We start from the raw sequence: 17,403 nt of genomic DNA, 5'->3' as shown, positions 1-17,403 counted from the left end.
AGAGAGAGAAAGGAAACACAATCTTTTGATGTAGGATGTTCACAGAAATAAAACACTTATCATTGTATTATCCTTTGAGTAAAGTCAGCAGAATGGGAGAGATCTCCAGGTCTGTCATTATGTAGTCAAGGTCCCCATTGAAATTCCTAGAGTGCCACACTGTCTCCTTCCACTTCAAGATTTTTGTATTTAACTTGATTTTTTTCAGAAAGCAAAGCAATGGTATGTATGCAACTGTTATTTTAACAACTGTTTTATACTAGAATATTTTCTATTTTTGTCTTAAATACTTATTATGTCTCTACAGACAAAAATAGGCAAAGGGGGGAATCTATGCTATACATAAAACATAATAATTGTCTCTTTTCTTCAAGATAGGCAGCTTGGAAAATGAGTTTGGAAAGCATCAGGACAAGGAATCTCTCAGGGCATCCACTGGTATTATTCCATCCAGTGAATAATGTATGGGAAAAGTCTAAAATATGTAATGTCTTGAAAGTCAGTACTCTTTTTCTTATTTTGATAACCTTGATCATTTATATTTTATGGTATATTATTATAAATCCTTTCAGGATGTAAATGGTATATAAATTATGAATTAGAGCACTGGTACTGCTGGGCATAAACGTCTTTATGCATCTCAGTTTTACTCAGGGTCATTAAGTTACAAGCCACATCTCTGACCTACCCTATTAAATTCTAAGTTCAAGAATTAAACTTAGTAAGCTCTATTGGTCAGGTCACTAATATGCACTGACTAGATCCAAAATTGAGGGTACTTCAAATGACCTACACATTTTCCTCTCCATAAAAGAAGACCAGTTTTAAAAGCAAAAGCACCATTTAAAATGCGCTGTTAGCATTTTTTTAATCTCTCACCAAACAAGATGAGTGTTGACAATATCAACAAAAATAACTGGGCAGAAAAGAAATACATTTGTTGAAAGAGTCTTGGAATTTGTCTTTTAAAAAGCTGGATTGGTAATTTTCTCATATAATTATGTATAGAGAAATGATCATCTGCAGTGATTAACAAAACAATGCTGATGAGCATCATGTTAAGATTTAGCTCAGGATAGAGACTATTCAGGTTTCACCCTAACTTTAACAATTCAGCCCTTCATGGTCTTGTTTAACTGACATAGTTTTCAATCACATTGCCTCAAATACAATATGGAAATGGTCATATTGCCAACCTTGAAAGAATGAGATGCAAATTAATCTGAAAATGCAAAATGGATTTGGCAAAATTGGCATTAAATGTTTCACTTTATGTTAATGTTTTACACACGTGTATGTGTGTGTGTGTTTATGTGTCTGATGTGAAAATTAAGGGTACATTGTGTGTGACCTTATTATGCTTTGTGGGCATTCTTGCTTTCTAACAATCAACTGTTTAAGAACTCCCAAGAGTGAGTTCAGAATCCTTGATGTACTCATTTTAGATATATATGGGGAATTCCTTTCTAGTCTTTGAATTTCATATTTGTTTATTTAAAAATAAATATGGACTCAGTACATTGAATATATATGTACTTTTACATACATATACATGTGTAAGTATATACATATAGCAATAATAAAGAAAAAATCATGAGTTTAGAAGGAGGACACAGAAAAAAAGAAGGGAGATGAGTAGGACTGATGTAGATACAGTGCTCTATTCTCAAACATAAAACAAAAATAAAATATAGCATTTTTGGAAGAACATCAAAAACTCCAAAATTGAAGAATAACCGATGACAGAGTTATGAGTTGTGCTTAATTAATTCTTTGTCCCCTGTGTTCTATTTGCTGAAGATGACCATGGGGGATACATTGTTGATGGTTTAACAAGTATAATAGGTCCATGGAATTGGAAGTGAACTCAAAATAGTTTTTAACTGTGCAAAATCTTTGTCTTCCTTCATTAGAAATGTCTACTTAATGATTCTTTTACACCCTGGTATAAAATGGAGAATTTTTCTGTAGGAGTCTGGTGATTATGATCTCAGCAAATGCTAGACCACCTGCGAATAAGAATTGTTTTAAACTCTAAGATACCCAAAACAACACTTGGCGTCCTGAACAGTACTGGTACAGGCTGAAGCCCAAACCTTTCCTTCTACACCACAACAGGAACCACAGCTGGACTGCTGAGACATTTCCTCTCTGCAAAAGGCCAAAAATCTCTGCCTCCTTACTGCAAAAAAGCCTCAGCTCCTACCACATATAATCATCACTTTTCTTTATTAATGCATAGAACATCTCTCTGATGACCTCACAGTTGTCTCTATTGTTACTAGAAAACAGGGAAACAAGGCAACTGTTTTCCATCAATCCTTTCCCTCTGTTAATACTCCCTCCGAAGTGTAGGATTGGCTGGTCGGACAGAACCCTCTCAGATTCTGAAGGCATAAGAAGTATGATATGAATTCCTCAGAAGTTGGATATGTGACTAGTTGATCAAGACTTCCCCAGAAGCTGGAGGTAAGGCATAGTCTGTCAAGACTTTTTCAGAGGATGAGATATCACTAGTCCATTGGTTCCCCATAAGCATCCTCATTTAATAAAGAGACATTGAAGTCTGGAATGGTGGACCACAGATAGAGAAGCCATCCCTCCACCTGATAATTGATTGTCTTTCATGCTGGTAGCCAGTACACTGAGGATCTACAGCTGGCTTGCATGGGTATGTCTTTGACAGTTATAGAATGATTTCTGAAATCCAAACTAAGCCACAGTGGCCACAGTTCACTGCCTTGTTTCCTGGCAACTTCACCTTGACATCCCTACTCAGGCAGAAGCCATTTTCCTGGTTTCGAATGGCCTCTATCCACTTCTCTCTGAAATATAGTCAAACTTCCTGAATCAATGGGAAGGTAATGACTCAATTATTTTGAACTCACAGATGCAGTTTTCTTTCCTTTTTCAATTATTTATGATTGGTTGCCAATATATTTGCCTGAGTGTGGTGCAAATAGCACCATTATGTAGCAAGGCCTTCCTCGGAGACTGGGATTGAATCATCCTTGGATTTTACTACAAACCAAACTTTCTAGCTAGCTCATTGGTATGTCAAGGTTTTTAACTTAGAAATGTCTACTCTGTGCTGAGTGACCTTAACATAAAGAACTGGCCCTGCTATTAATTATCAGGACGCCCATGGAAATGGTTAAGGATTGTAGAATCTTAGAAGGACAAAGAAAATTAGATTAATCTAATCTTAGAATTTCAAATATAATTAAGAATAAACATTGTGTTATAGAGACTTGAAATTATATGAGTTAGAAGAAACTCCAAAGATCCAGTTAGTCAGCCAGCCAATAGCTGTTTTTTACTATTTTCTGTTGTGTGTAGAAGAGTGTATAACTGGTTCTTTGTGGGCCTATATTTTATTTTATTAACTCTATGTATTTGTATATGTCTTATCATTTCCTCCTGATTCAAAATTTTAAAAAATCTTGATATTTCTCCATTGGTCTATGTCCTATTTAAATGTTTATTACTCAGTATTTATGTCTTGGGGTCACTCAGTAGTTTTTACTATTGATGTCTAATTTTCCTCTGTACATGTTCCAGAAGCAGATGCTATATATTTCTTCCTGGTTTAAATTTTGAAAGATATAGTTACATGCTTACTGAAAAAAAATAGGTAATAAACCATAAAACTGTTGAACTACCCCTTGTCTCTGAACTTTCATAGTTCTTCATTATCAGCTGTGCCTCTACTGACCTGTGATGCACCATTTTGCGTTCAATATATTATACTATGTACCTGTCACCTACTGTATCACTCAGAATGGTTTTGTACCCAAAAGCTCTGTTGTGCACCAATTCTCTCTACACTTCACCAGAGTTTGTCAGTTAATGACATTTTCAATGTTTTTGTATTGGTTCTTTTCTAGGATGCCATATGTTTTAGTTATGTATACTTTTCAGATTTGCAACATCTGACATTAATAAATTATTTGGTGTCTTGGCCTAGCTAAAGTAGTTTCAACTTTATTGGTAACTTCAGTAAACCCTCATTATTATTATTATTATTATTATTATTATTATTATTATTATTATTAATATTTGTTGTTGTTGTTATTGTTATTGTTGTTGCTGGTGGTGCTTGTGGTAGTTGGTTGGTTGACTGATTTGTTAATTGGTTGTTTTTTCAAGACAGGGTTCCTCCATGTAGCCTTGGCTGTCCTAGAACTAATACTGTAGACCAAGTTAGCCCGAAATTTTGGAGATTCACTTGTCTCTGTTGGGATCAAACGTATGTGCCACCAACACCTGGCTTCTTTATTTTGTTGTTTGGTTGGTTGGTTTTAATGAATTGTGTTGATTTCTGTTTCAGGTTCAATTGATTTTCTACTCTGTTTCCTCTGTTGCTATGGATTTAAGTTGTTGTGGTTCCCTATAGTGGAAATACAGATGATTGATTTAAGTATTTTTAAAATACTAAGACAGATGCAGACACCCACAGCCAAACAGTGGATGGAGCTTAGGGACTCTTATTGAAGAATAGATGGAAAGATTATGAGTCTTGGAGAGGACAGGAACTCCACAGGAAGAACAACAGGGTCAACTAACCTGGACCCTTGGGGCTCTCAGAAACAAAACCACTGACTAAAGAACATTCACCAGCTGGACTTAGGCCTTCCCGCACATATGTAGCAAATGTGCAGCTCAGTCTTCATGTGGGTCTGGAACAATTGGAGCTGGGGCTATTCCAAAAGCTGTTGCCTGTATATGGGATATGTTCTTTAGCTGAGCTGCCTTGCCTGGCCTCAATGTTCTTAGCGTTACAGAGACTTGATATGCCAGGGTGCCGGAATATCTAGGGGGTTCCCCAGCTGCTCAGAGGAGAAGTGGAAGTGAGGAAAGGGGAAGGATTGTGGGATGAGTAGGTGGGGGGGGGGGCAGTGAGCAAGATGCAAAGTGAATAATTAAAAATTAATTATTTAATTAAAAATAAGATAGGTTCTTTCATCTTCATATACTTCTCAAGGATTTCCACTGGTGTTCTGAGGCCCTCTATTTTATTATATTGACTCCCTGTATTTGCGTATGTCTTATCATTTCCTCCAGATTCAAATTTTTTTTAAAAAAGTCATATTTCTCCATTGGTTATATGCTATTTAGGTGTTTAATGCTCAATATTTATGTCTTGGGGTCACTCAGTAATTTTTACAATTGATATCTAGTTTTCCTCTCTCCATGTTCCAGAAGCAGATATTATATACTTCTTCCTGGTTAAACATTTTGAAAGGTACCATTAATAGGATCTGACTTGCTGTATAATTTCTGAATTTGAGAAAGATGTATACTCACTGTTGTTTGATATGTAGTGTGTATATTATATATCACAACCAAGTATAGATTATTTCATAGCCTTTATCTCTTAATTATATCATAGTTGAATGATAATGAGTGTCTGTAGATGTTTAAGACCCAGTTGACTAGTGGTCTTATTGGTTTAACTAGGTTCTTTTTGTTTTCTTGCTGCAATCTTGCTGACAGGGGTGTTTATACCTGAAATTCCATTGACAGATTTACCGAACTTTCCTGAAATTCTGCTTCTTTTGACTTCATGCAATCTCAATATTGTTAGGCAGGTTAAGGATTGTGTTGCTGTTTATTATTTCACAATGCCTCTCTTCATCTCTGATAGCTGTTCTCTTTGATGTCTATTCTTTCTGAGACTGATATAGATACTCATGCTTTCTTCTAATTGGGGATTGCAGCATTCTTTTTTCTACTGACAGTTTGATATCTTGGCAGCTGTATTTAAATTGCCTTTCCTCTAAGCCAACAGCTGAACCTTGTTTCATCATCAACTCTAACTTCTTTAACTATTATGTCTATAGCATGGATGTACAAAGTAGTCAATATGATAATTGGATTCGGTTCTCTCCCCCTTCTTCCTGCTTTTGTTGTCCTACATTTGCTCCCTTTTAATTTTGACTTTTCTACATGGACCTGTTATTTCCTTTATTTCTTTCTTACCATATCAACTATATTATTTATATTGCATTTTATAACAGCTCTAGTATCCATGATAAACTTTTCCTTGCTATCTAGGAATATGGTCCTTTTTAATAGCAACCCATCTTCTTCCCTCCTACCCACACTTTGTAATATTCCTGTCATTCATTTCATTTAGAAATAAACATCTATGAATAAATTCATATATACAGATATGGCATTGATAAACACATACAGACCACATACATATACATTTGCATGCACACATACCCCATGTCATAGACAAAGAACACATTACACATGTGCAGTACACACTACACAAGTACCTATACATATAAATAATCCATACATACACACTTGTGTACAGACATAGTATAAAAACATACACACATACTACATATCACTTGCAAATACACATAGCACACTTACACATAAACGAATCATACAAGCATGTACCACATGTACAAATCAATGGATTTGAAGGAAAACAGAAATTTTCAGGTAGGATCACATGGGCATGTCTACCCCTAAAATAGGTGATTCTATGAGGGGAAACACATAGAAAAAAGATGAAAACATGGGGGCAAAGCACTTATGAATGGATCAGTGTTATGGAATAGAACTAATGGGGTTGATGGCTCCTGCTTCTATGTTAGAAGGCAATGAGAAGATTCCTTCTACGAAAGAACAGGCATCCTCATCTGCTGAGGCCTGATTCAGGAAATCACATCCTCTGGAACTATAAGATGCATGTCTCACACAATCTGTTGATTGAGGTAGTTTGATTGCAGCATCCCGAAGGACCGGAAAATGAAACATATAGTATGACTTTTCATTTTTATTTTAGGAAAGTGGTTTCCAACATGCGGGTGACTACTCCTTTGGAGATTTAATGAGCCTTTCACAGGGGTAGCATATCAGATATCTCACAAGTTAGATATTTAAATTACAATTCAACAACAATTGCAAAGTTGCTGTTTTAAAGTAGGAGGGACAATAATTTTATGGTTGTGGATCACCACAATATGAAAAACATTCATTTCAGCATTAGGAAGTTTGAGAATCACTGATTTTTCATCCATGTTACTGAAAACTTGCAACCCCTGAGCTTTTGATTATGTGGTTTACAGTCAGTCCTACACTAATTTTAAAGGTATTCATGTTTCAGTATCTCTGTTGTTCTTTTCTTTCTTTATTCCACCTTAACCTTTCTCATTATATATGTTGGGGTTTAGCTAGTGTTGTGCAACACTTTGATACTATACTCTGGTTTTAGGTTGTCCCCCCTCTTTATTTTCTTCTATTTGTAGATGACAGAGTCCCTCTTAGGAAACTCTCTTCATTTCTGGTGGAGTGTTTCATCCTCTGATGTTGTCACTGTCTCATCACACCGCCATTAGTCCTTTCATAGAGTTCACTTTAGTCTATTAGATCTCTTAGCCTGTTAATTTATTTGTATTAATTATTACCTTAATGATTTAAAAAGCCTTTATTATGTCTGGCTCTAATGTTAATTTGCTCAAATTGTGCATTTATGTCTTGGTTTGCCTCATAATTTAATCAACTGTGAGACATGATACATAGATAAAAGCTACTGCTTAGAACCTGGAGTAAACTGGTGGGAAGGTGGGAAAACACTCTAACTCTCTCTTAAGGCTCAGTACTCAGCCTGTTTCCTACACTGTAAACCTTAGGACTGTTTCTTAGCCAAACCCCATGAATGATGGAACATTCACAGTGGCCTGGAATTGAGTATATCTCATCCTAAACATCCAGGCTCATAGACCTGGACTTGTGTGTATCCCATCTTACACATGACTGCCTAGGGCATGTGGACATGGAATTGACTGTCCCAACTCGCACATAGCTGACTGGAGGCAATAGACCTGGATATTTCCTTTCCATCTGCTCAGCTTGATTCTTAGAGTGTCAGAAAAGGTTGGGATTTGATTAATAATTTCTCCTGAGGACACAACCAGTTAAGGAGTGCACTCTACCATCTCCAATTCAAGAATCAGGAATTGATTTTTCAATGATTTTTAGTTTAAGAGTCTGGAGCTTTCTGGTCATGTTTCATATTATTATGGCCATTCACCTCCTCCTAAAGTCTGACTTTTCCTGTTTGTTTTTGTTTTGTTTTGTTTCCTTTTGGGAAGAGTTAAAAGTCTTTATTACTATGGAATACTTTTATTTAATTTTTCTTTATGAATTTTCTTTTTTTTTCCTTGCAGGATTCAAAATTTTTATTTAACTAGTAAAATAAATTATGATTATCTAATATGAGACAGAATGAACACATTTCTGTCATAATAAAATATAATCTGTCTTGAGGACATCTTCCATAACTTATTATCTTGTGTTTTTTTCAGCTTCCTGTTATTTTTTTATTTCAGCTTCCTGTTATTTTTTTATTAAACTAACAAAATTTATTTTAAAATATACTACTAAATATTGCCATTTTTAAGTCATCAACATAATTTATAATAGTTAAATGTCTCCTAAATGTACATGATGTCTTCTGAAGCTAAAAGTAATGTGCACTCAAGCAGTTTTTAAAATCTATTTGGAACATTAAACATGATAAAAGTAGAAAAAATCTTTTATGAAGTCCTCAATGAAAGGAAATTGTGACAGGTTCCTAATTAAACAGAAACCATTCCATCTCCAAGGGAGAATACATAGAGTAACAGTGGCTTCATAGAATGAATTGGGTACTGTTCCTTCAGTTTCTGTTTTGTGGAATAGTTTGAAGAGTATTGGTATGAGGTCTTCTTTGAAGGTCTGATAGAAATTCTGCACTAATCCTATCTGGTTCTGGTTCTGGTTCTGGGCTTTTTTTTTTTTTTTTTTTTTTGGTTGGGAGATTTCTAATGACTACTTCTATTTCTTTAGGGGTTATAGGACTGTTTAGAGGGTTTGTCTGATCCTGATTTAACTTTGGTATTTGGTATCTGTCTAGAAAATTTTCCATTTCATCCAGATTTTCCAGTATGAGCACTCTATTTACACGATTTATCCTTTATCTCCCTCCCAACTTTCACTGTGTGCCTCTTTTTAATGCAGAATTTCATACATGAGTGTAATAAATTTTGATTGTCTTCCATCCCTTCCTCTCCAATCCTTCCCATACCCCTACATTGCTTTTCCCACGTGTAATTCTTACCTTATTAGTGGGTGGAAAATTGATAAGTTATTGAAAGACAGTAGGGAGAATGTTAGTAAGAATGAAGAAAAAAAAGTCATCCTTCTGTGGACAAATCCTCATGGTCTCTGGTCAGAGCAATATTGGTCTTTACACAACTGTGTCATTATAATGGATATTACACAGATCATGTGTGCATCTTCCAGGCATGTGACAGTCATATTAAGAGAGTTTAAAGGACATATATCCAGACAGTAGACACACATGTCTCTTTGCAGGTGATTGGTTTGAGTCTTATTTGTTGTAACTGACCAACATTCTAGTGATTGAAAAAAGTTTTCACTTTAAAATTAAATTTAATAATTAATAAGATTTTAAAGTTAATAAAAATTTAATAATTAAAATTTTATGATAGAAGTTTACATCATCAGATTTTTGGTTCTTTAAACTTTGCAAACAGCATGTTAATATAGCATTTAATAGCTGTGGTCATATACTATAAATCCTAGCTCTTATTAGTTTGTGAAGGTAGCCATTTGACTGCTTTAGGTCTCAGTTTCCTTTTGTGTACTTTAGGGGTGGTAATGCCGGTACTGTGGTGAAGTTTGTATAGCAGCATGACACATGACACACACTGGAAATTGGCAGTCTCATCAGTGACTGTTGTCACAGTTGAATTCAGAATAAAAGCAACTCAGTTTTGGCAGCATTCTTATTGTAAATCTAGATTTCCTCCTTTCTTCCAGGGTATCACTTACAGACATCAGGCAAAGGAGATGCTTTAAGCTTCAGTTACTGGGATTTCTACAGAGACTTCTCTATTCAAAAACCCAGCAATTGATGACCCTGCCTCCTCATTTCTCTACATGCATAGTTGTTGGTCAGCGCAACACATGCTTCCATTTAATTATTCATAGGTATTAAATATATTTTTAAAATTATTTTATTTTATTTATGTGTATGCATCATCATCATGAGTGTACCTAGAGATCACAGCAGTCAGCAGAGCACATCAGATTCTCTGGAACTAAAGTTACATTGTGTATGAGTCTTCCACGATTGCTAGGAACCACACTTGTGTCTTCTGCAAGAGAAGTACGCATTCTTAATTTTGTGCTGTCTCTCCAGCCTTCAGATGTATTTTTAAATGAAATTATCATAGTAATGACAAAGATCCACTTTTTTAATCTATCTAAATTTTTGCTTAGGCCCAATTATGCCAAATTCACATTGTAACCTCTCGAATGTTTCATAACAGATGCAACATGACTGTGCACTCATGTTTTCCTCATTACACATTTCTGAAGCATATGTCCCATTTTGGGAATATGGCTTAAAATGAGAATTATAAAATAAGAAAGGCATAAATATATATTCAGAAGTGATTTTTTCATACAGATTAAGTAAATAAATAATTTCATATGCACATAATAATAATCTACTATCTAGAGAATGTAGGGTAGATAAAGTATAGTCCACTACTTGGGACAATAACTGTTTTCATAAAATGGACACAGACAATTTGGGTTTGATGTACTTCCTTTTAATCTGAACATTCTAAGGTAGAGGCAGGTGGATTTCTGGGATTTCAAAAATAAAGCAAAGAATATGAAGGAAATGAGCAATTTAAGGGTTGTTATAAAGATGTTCAACACGCATTAACTGTCTCATTTACTAATCACAACTGTTAAATAGTCTAGCTAATATTACCTCTAATAGGTAATGAAGAAACAAGGCTCAGTCTTCATAAATGGAAGAGGACAGAGCTAATACTATGCACAAGCATACTCTAAAGCCATCGCTTCAGACACCCTCCCTCTGTGGTTTCTCCTGTAAGAAGAGGACATTGCAGGCTGCTTTCACATTTGTAATACACATGGCTGACTAGAAATATGATTTTAGAGAATTAAAAGTATGCCCCAGCACTTTGGGATTGGGATGGTGACAAAGCAAATGGTTCAGATATGTGTGTATAATCATGGAGTGAGGAATGGTGAGAAATTGAATCTGATGAGATCCTTCCAAGAGCCACTGGGGTAACATGATGACTGCTCATGGTAAATGAGGGTGTGAGGATAGAGACAAGAACTGAGTGGAAATGTGATAAGAAACACAGGTAGGTAAGCTGTGAGGACACAGAGCATGCGATGGATCAGGAAGCCCAGTGTGGCTCCCAGGTGTGTAACTCAAGCAGCCAGACAGTGTTAGCACCACAGACAGAGCACATGGAGAAAGCACATGGTTTCCAAGCAGTGTGTTCACAGTCCTGAGGGTGTTAGGTCTGTGCTTCACCCACAGCAAATGGGTCAGACTTCTATGAGAGAAGTTCACAGACTTGTTAAAAAAAAAACCCAAGCTATTCAGATCCATTTTCTAGGTAAGATCAAACACTAAATGGCTTCATGTCAGGGTGTAAAGTGAAGATAGCATTCACTGATTTATAATACAGTGGGAGGTATTCAGAGCACCTGGTGCTGGTGAACAATAAGCTTAGAGAGGAAACAGAGAATTGAGGGGGAAAGCAAGGTGAACAGTTTATTCTTTTAAGTTTCCCTTCTGATTTGCGATTCTCTGTCAACATGAATCTCACCATTATATTTTCCACCAAAAACACATCTAAAGCTTGAGTCTCTTTTGTGTAAATGCACGTTTATGTTTCTGGTTACCTAGTGTTCTCTCTGGTCCCCAATAATGCTGTATGAGGTTAAGCTGAGAATCTCAACATTCCCTGCTGATAAGATGTAATTCCTCTCAGTTCTCTTCCTTGTCTCAGACCTATATGTGCAACTGATAATGTAATTCTCAGAGAACTAATAGGTTTCCTAAAACTAAACCCTGAGTATCACTTATATTCATTTCCTCCCATGATTCCTCAGTTATTGCTGAAGTTCTGCTCCTCATTGCTCAAGTCACTTTCAGGTCACCCCGTGCCTCTCTTTTATTCAGACATAAAATTACCTCTGATTGAATTCTATGACCTGTCCTGAAAATCCTCAGGCTTAATGCTTCTAGATGAAATTATCATAGATTTCTACCTTGCATCCTATCTGAATGTGCGTCCATATTGTTTCTCACATAGTTGCAGAAGACACTCTTCTCAGATGTGACAGCACATTGCTCCTTTAAAGAAAACACTCCCACACCTTTCCATTCCTTTCCCACAGACGACAGTGTCACCAGTACAATGTGCAAGCTGCCATGGTTCCTACACCTAATGGAATCTCTTTAATGTTCCTTAAGTCAATCTTGTCTTTCTGTCTGTCTTGACTCCTTCATACAGGACTGAGATTCCTGCTTCAGGGACTTCCAGTAGGATTAGTCTGTTTATGGTAATATTTCATAGCTACTAATGTTACTGTTCCCCCATATCCAACAAGTTCATTGGGTCACCAATTGAGGCATTCCAACCATCTACACAAGACAAACACTCCATCTTCCTTCTCTGCCTTAGCTTCTGCCTTAGCTTCTGATATTACTTGAGATGTTTCATAGTCTTGCAACATTAGATGATGGGGCATGCCCAGAGATCTGCATTATAAGCAATTTTGTCATAGACAAGGACATCACAGAGTATATGTATTCAATCTAAGATGGTTTAGTGCAATTAGGCTATGTGATCTATGACACCAGCATCATAGGAGTGCTGGATCATTAAGGTAAATGGCACTGTGCTGCCCACAACTGCATTTCATTTGCTTTCATTATTTAGTTTATGGCACTCTAGAATTTAAGCATCATGGAAGTAGGTTTATCATGTTTTGATGCTAAACTGAAATAGATAGCTACAGGAAATACCTAAAAACACTTTTGTAATGATAATAGGCTGTTTGTTTTATACTTTAAAACTGACCTATAACTTTGAAATATGAATGAATCAGATTTTTAGAAACATTGTTACAAAATAATTTCTGTGGTGATACTGGACGCATAGAAAAATATATAAAGTTGAAGTATATGAAATAGTCAATATTGGTTTTTATTACAGTTCAGGTAATACAGATGACATTTCTTCTTATTGCTGACTGCTCTTCTTGAATTTTATGATAGTTCATGAATATAATAAATCAAAAATCTTTCAAGCTGAAAATAAATGACTAGCAAGTTAGTATACCTTTGACAAAATGATCCTCAAATAACCATACACAGGTATGATTTGCTGCATGTCTCAGTGTGAGCATTTATACTACTGAACATAGCTTAGGAGGAAAAGCTTTGGGCTCTGCTACACCACTGAAGCCTCATGAGAAGCAAGAGCTTTGTGTAAAATATTGTATACATTTCAAAGGGAAAAGTCCTTATATTCTACTGGCAGTTAAGAACAACAATATCAACCAACCAGACCTCCCAAAGCTCCCAGAGACTAAACCACCAAAAAAAGAGTACACATGCAGCAGAGGATGGCCTTGTAGGTCATCAATAGGAGGGGGGCCCCTTGGTCCTGTGGAAGCTCGATGTCCCAGTATAGGGGAATGCTAGGGAGCTGAGGTAGGACTTTGTGGGTGGGTGGAAAAGCTCCCTCATAGAAGCAGGAGGGATGGGATAGTGGTTTTGTGGAGGGGAAACTGGGAAACATTTCATATAACATTTGAAATATAAATAAGAAAAATAACCAATAAAATAAAATAATAAAAAAAAATATTTTGAGCAATCTCTCATTTCACTGTCAGTAGAATAATTTTAAAATTGTCGAGCAAATGTATCCATTTGTTGCTGTTCATGGAAATCTAAAACAGAAACAAGAGGGGGAAGATTTTTGAAGTGCTGACGTGTGTGTGTGTGTGTATGTGTGTGTGTGTGTTTATATATATGTATATATGGACATATTTATACATATATATATAATAGCTGATGCTTAAGCATGCATTGCATTTAATTATATGTGTATCATGTGTTATTTTTTAGAATTGGCAAACGTGTGTGCTCATGGTAGGATAGGGAACCGGATTCCAGATTCCCCCAGACCTGGGGTTGTCTGTATGATGGGAACTGACCACTGGTCCTTTACAAGATCTGTAAGTCCTCTTATTCCTGGGGTTACATAAACAAGCACACTATAGTTTAAAGGTGTCCTGTGAATATGCTGTGTGCAGTTGTATATAAGACTCTTTGAAGGCATTTCCTGAGAACCTCATTATCTTTCTATATATGCCTTCCACAGAAGGTTCTGCCTCCATGATTCACAATACAACTACTGCAAATTAATATCCTCAAATCTCAAAATCCAACAGAAGCCAGCTCACATATACTTGAGGTCCCTCACAATTTGAGGGGTATGCATCACTAACTTCTCAAGTTCCTCATGGGGAATCAACCTCCTGTCACAGTAGTAAGTAATCTTTTCTCCCTGGCACATCCATTCCTAAAGGAGCAGCTTGCTTTTGAATCCTTGCCTCAGGCATACCTCTGGGGAACACAAGCTCAGACATCTCCTGTGGAAACTTCTGTGGATCTTGCTGTGCTTTCCGATGACCCAGATATCTCTCTGGTTAGTGATCTATCACAGCTGCAGTTTCCACCACCCTGAGCTGCTCTCACTGTGTCTTTGTCCTCTTCATATACTGCAACATAATCAAGCTTGCTGATTCTACTTCCTAGATTTGTATGTCCTTGAATTCTATCGCAGCAAAAATTGTACAGGATGAGTTTGAACAGAAATGGGTCCCTTTATGTTTTCCAATAGCAAAGGGAAGAAACCTAAGCACATCTCTGCTAAATGCAAAGCAAACTTGGGGGAAAGCACTGGGAACTCATAGGACCTGGAGAATCACATCCAACCACTCCCAAGTGAAGAATTGTGTGTATTTGCTTATTGTTCTTTTTGATATAATTGCATCATCTTTGCTTGTTGTCCATCAATTAGGCTTCACCTCTACCTAAAAGACTGACAATTAGATATTTATATTTTCAGCATATTCTTCACAGATAATTCTAAGGAATGTATTGGGCTTCAGAACTATAAAAGTTATCATAAATTCTGTATATGTTTGAAAAATCCAGAGGAAGAAATCTTATTAGTAACCACCCTAAAGCAATTTATCCTTAGGGGAGAAACAATGCTAAATTTCAGTTGAAATGAATAGAATATTAAGGAAAACTTTATGGCCAGTTATTTTCTAATAAACTTTAAAGGAACTGCTTCCCATTTTATTTTCTTTCTTTTCTTTTCATTTCTTTCTTTGTTGTTGTTGTGGTGGTGGTGGTGGTGGCAGAGGCAGCGGCAGTGGTGGTTGTGGTAGTGGTAGTGGTAGAAAACAGTATCAGATTTGGAAGAACTGTCTGGAAGCCAGGTAGTGCAGCAGTTTTGGTTTTCCTACACCCTCTTCCTGACCTGCAAATATCCCTGTTGTTTCTTTTTTGTCCTTTGAAAAATTGATTTCTAGTAGATTACCATCCTGTCTTCTAACTGTGGAATTGTAAGTTCTTTCTTGGAGACCCATGTGGAAATAATTGCATGTGTTATTAGGACTTCAGCTCTTGAGTTTAGTGAAACGATAATTCAGTCCCTATCACATACTTCTGATCTTAATAAGAAACTAAAAGTGTAAATATTACTAACAACTATATAGAAATTGAAGCTTTCAATAGAACAGAGTGAAATTATGAAACATATAGCCTTTGGGGACAGAGAGTGTCATTAGTAATGTATATGTATATATTTTTGTGAGGATTTGTGCACATGGGTGTTGTTCTTATGAATGCTAGAAGAAGGGATCAGATTCCCCTAGAGTTTGGATTGTTTGGATGCTGGGAACTGAACTCAGGTTGTTTGTAGACCTTACTGCTTATGTTACACATACTAGCCCACTGTAGTTTACTCTAAAGGAGTCCTGCTTGCAATTGGATATAAGGCCCTCTGAAAGATGACACTCACATGTCATCTTTCATTAAAAATAGCAGTTATAAAATGTCTAGTGAGTGCCTTCAAATGGTAACTTTTACTTTGCCTTTGCATGCTGGTGTCTTCCTTTGTGATGTAAATTTCAGGAAAGAAATAGTTTCCTAAAGAAAACTGTAGCATAGCAGTTAAGCATCTGACAAAACAAAATACAAACCATCGAGCTGAGCAATGTTAGAGTCTAGTCTGAAAGTGCAACGCAGGCAGACCCACTCAGCCTCATGATATTGCAACAGAAGTGGGAATGAATGTGCACACCCAGCAGTTGTCTTTAGAACTATGGAAGATAAGACTGCAACTACAGAGCAAATTCAACTACAAAAGCTACTCATAATATACATATTTAGGACTGGCTCAGGAAAGAAACATAATTATAAATGGAAATGTTCTGGTTCAAACTAACTTTAATGTTTTTCTTAGCATTTTGAAACCTTCAGTGTGTAAGGAATTTATAAACCCTTTGAATTTAATATGTGCCATGTTTTTCTGTACACAGTGTAATTCTGCATTAGGGCTACATATTCTGAAATCTCTGAGGACAGAATGAGAAGAAACTCCATACTAACTTCCCAGACCATTTGATGACTTTAACAGAGGCAAAGGGTGGCTGTGTACATTCCTTTGGAAGGTAAATATTGCTGATCCAGTGCATGCAGCCACCATGGCTAGACCTGTCCTAAGAGGAGCTTCTCAGCCTTTCTCCTTACCTGACAATCTCATGAGGCTTATCATCAGGGCCATTACTGTCAAGGTGATAGTACTAGGCAGAAGCTGAGGTGAGGACAGTGAAAGATGGCCAGGGAAGCTTGTTGGGGGCAGGGACAAAAGATATTGTCCTAAGCAAAAGATATTGCAGAGGCCCTTAGATATAAGGTTCATGATGCTTGTGAGGTGATCACATTCCATTGTGTGAATAGTGATGTTCTCATTTTGTATTGTTAGAAAAAAATTAAAGCCACAAGCCAGGGAAATCATATGAGAGACAAGAAAAAATAAATAAACAAAACAAACAAGTCACCCCTCCCCCCAAAAAACAAAACAATAGCAAAAAATCCTGAGAAGCAAATACCTTGTGGGGTTGTATGATCCTGAACCAAATATCAGAAGTCCCTGTTGATGTGTTGGAACGGCGGCGGTCGCATCTGGAAATACCACACTAGGTCTAGACAGTTCCACGTGTAAGAGGTTTAATTGAGAGGGAGTAGGGGGTAGTGGCGCGGAAAGAGAGGAGAGAGGGGAGAGAGAGAGAGAGAGAGAGAGAGAGAGAGAGAGAGAGAGAGAGAGAGAGAGAGGAGAGAGACAGGAGAGAGGAGAGAGAGAGAGAGAGAGAGGAGAGAGAGACAGGAGAGAGAGAGAGAGAGAGAGAGAGAGAGAGAGAGGAGAGAGAGAGAGAGAGCGCAAGATG

At 36.7% G+C, this 17,403-nt stretch overlaps 1 long non-coding RNA gene across 1 annotated transcript in view; it reads left to right on the top strand.

The window, feature by feature from the left end:
• Positions 1 to 2,344: 2,344 nt before the first annotated feature.
• LOC116100532 overlaps positions 2,345 to 17,403 on the top strand; it is a 59,372-nt gene continuing 44,313 nt past the window's right edge. The window contains exons 1-2 of the long non-coding RNA XR_004122614.1: positions 2,345 to 2,469; positions 16,495 to 16,626. This is a non-coding gene — a long non-coding RNA (uncharacterized LOC116100532). The remainder of the gene's footprint in view (positions 2,470 to 16,494; positions 16,627 to 17,403) is intronic.

Source organism: Mastomys coucha, unplaced genomic scaffold (genome assembly GCF_008632895.1).
Source record: "Mastomys coucha isolate ucsf_1 unplaced genomic scaffold, UCSF_Mcou_1 pScaffold21, whole genome shotgun sequence".
Lineage (NCBI taxonomy): Eukaryota > Metazoa > Chordata > Mammalia > Rodentia > Muridae > Mastomys > Mastomys coucha.
This window is presented reverse-complemented; position numbering and strand designations above follow the sequence as displayed.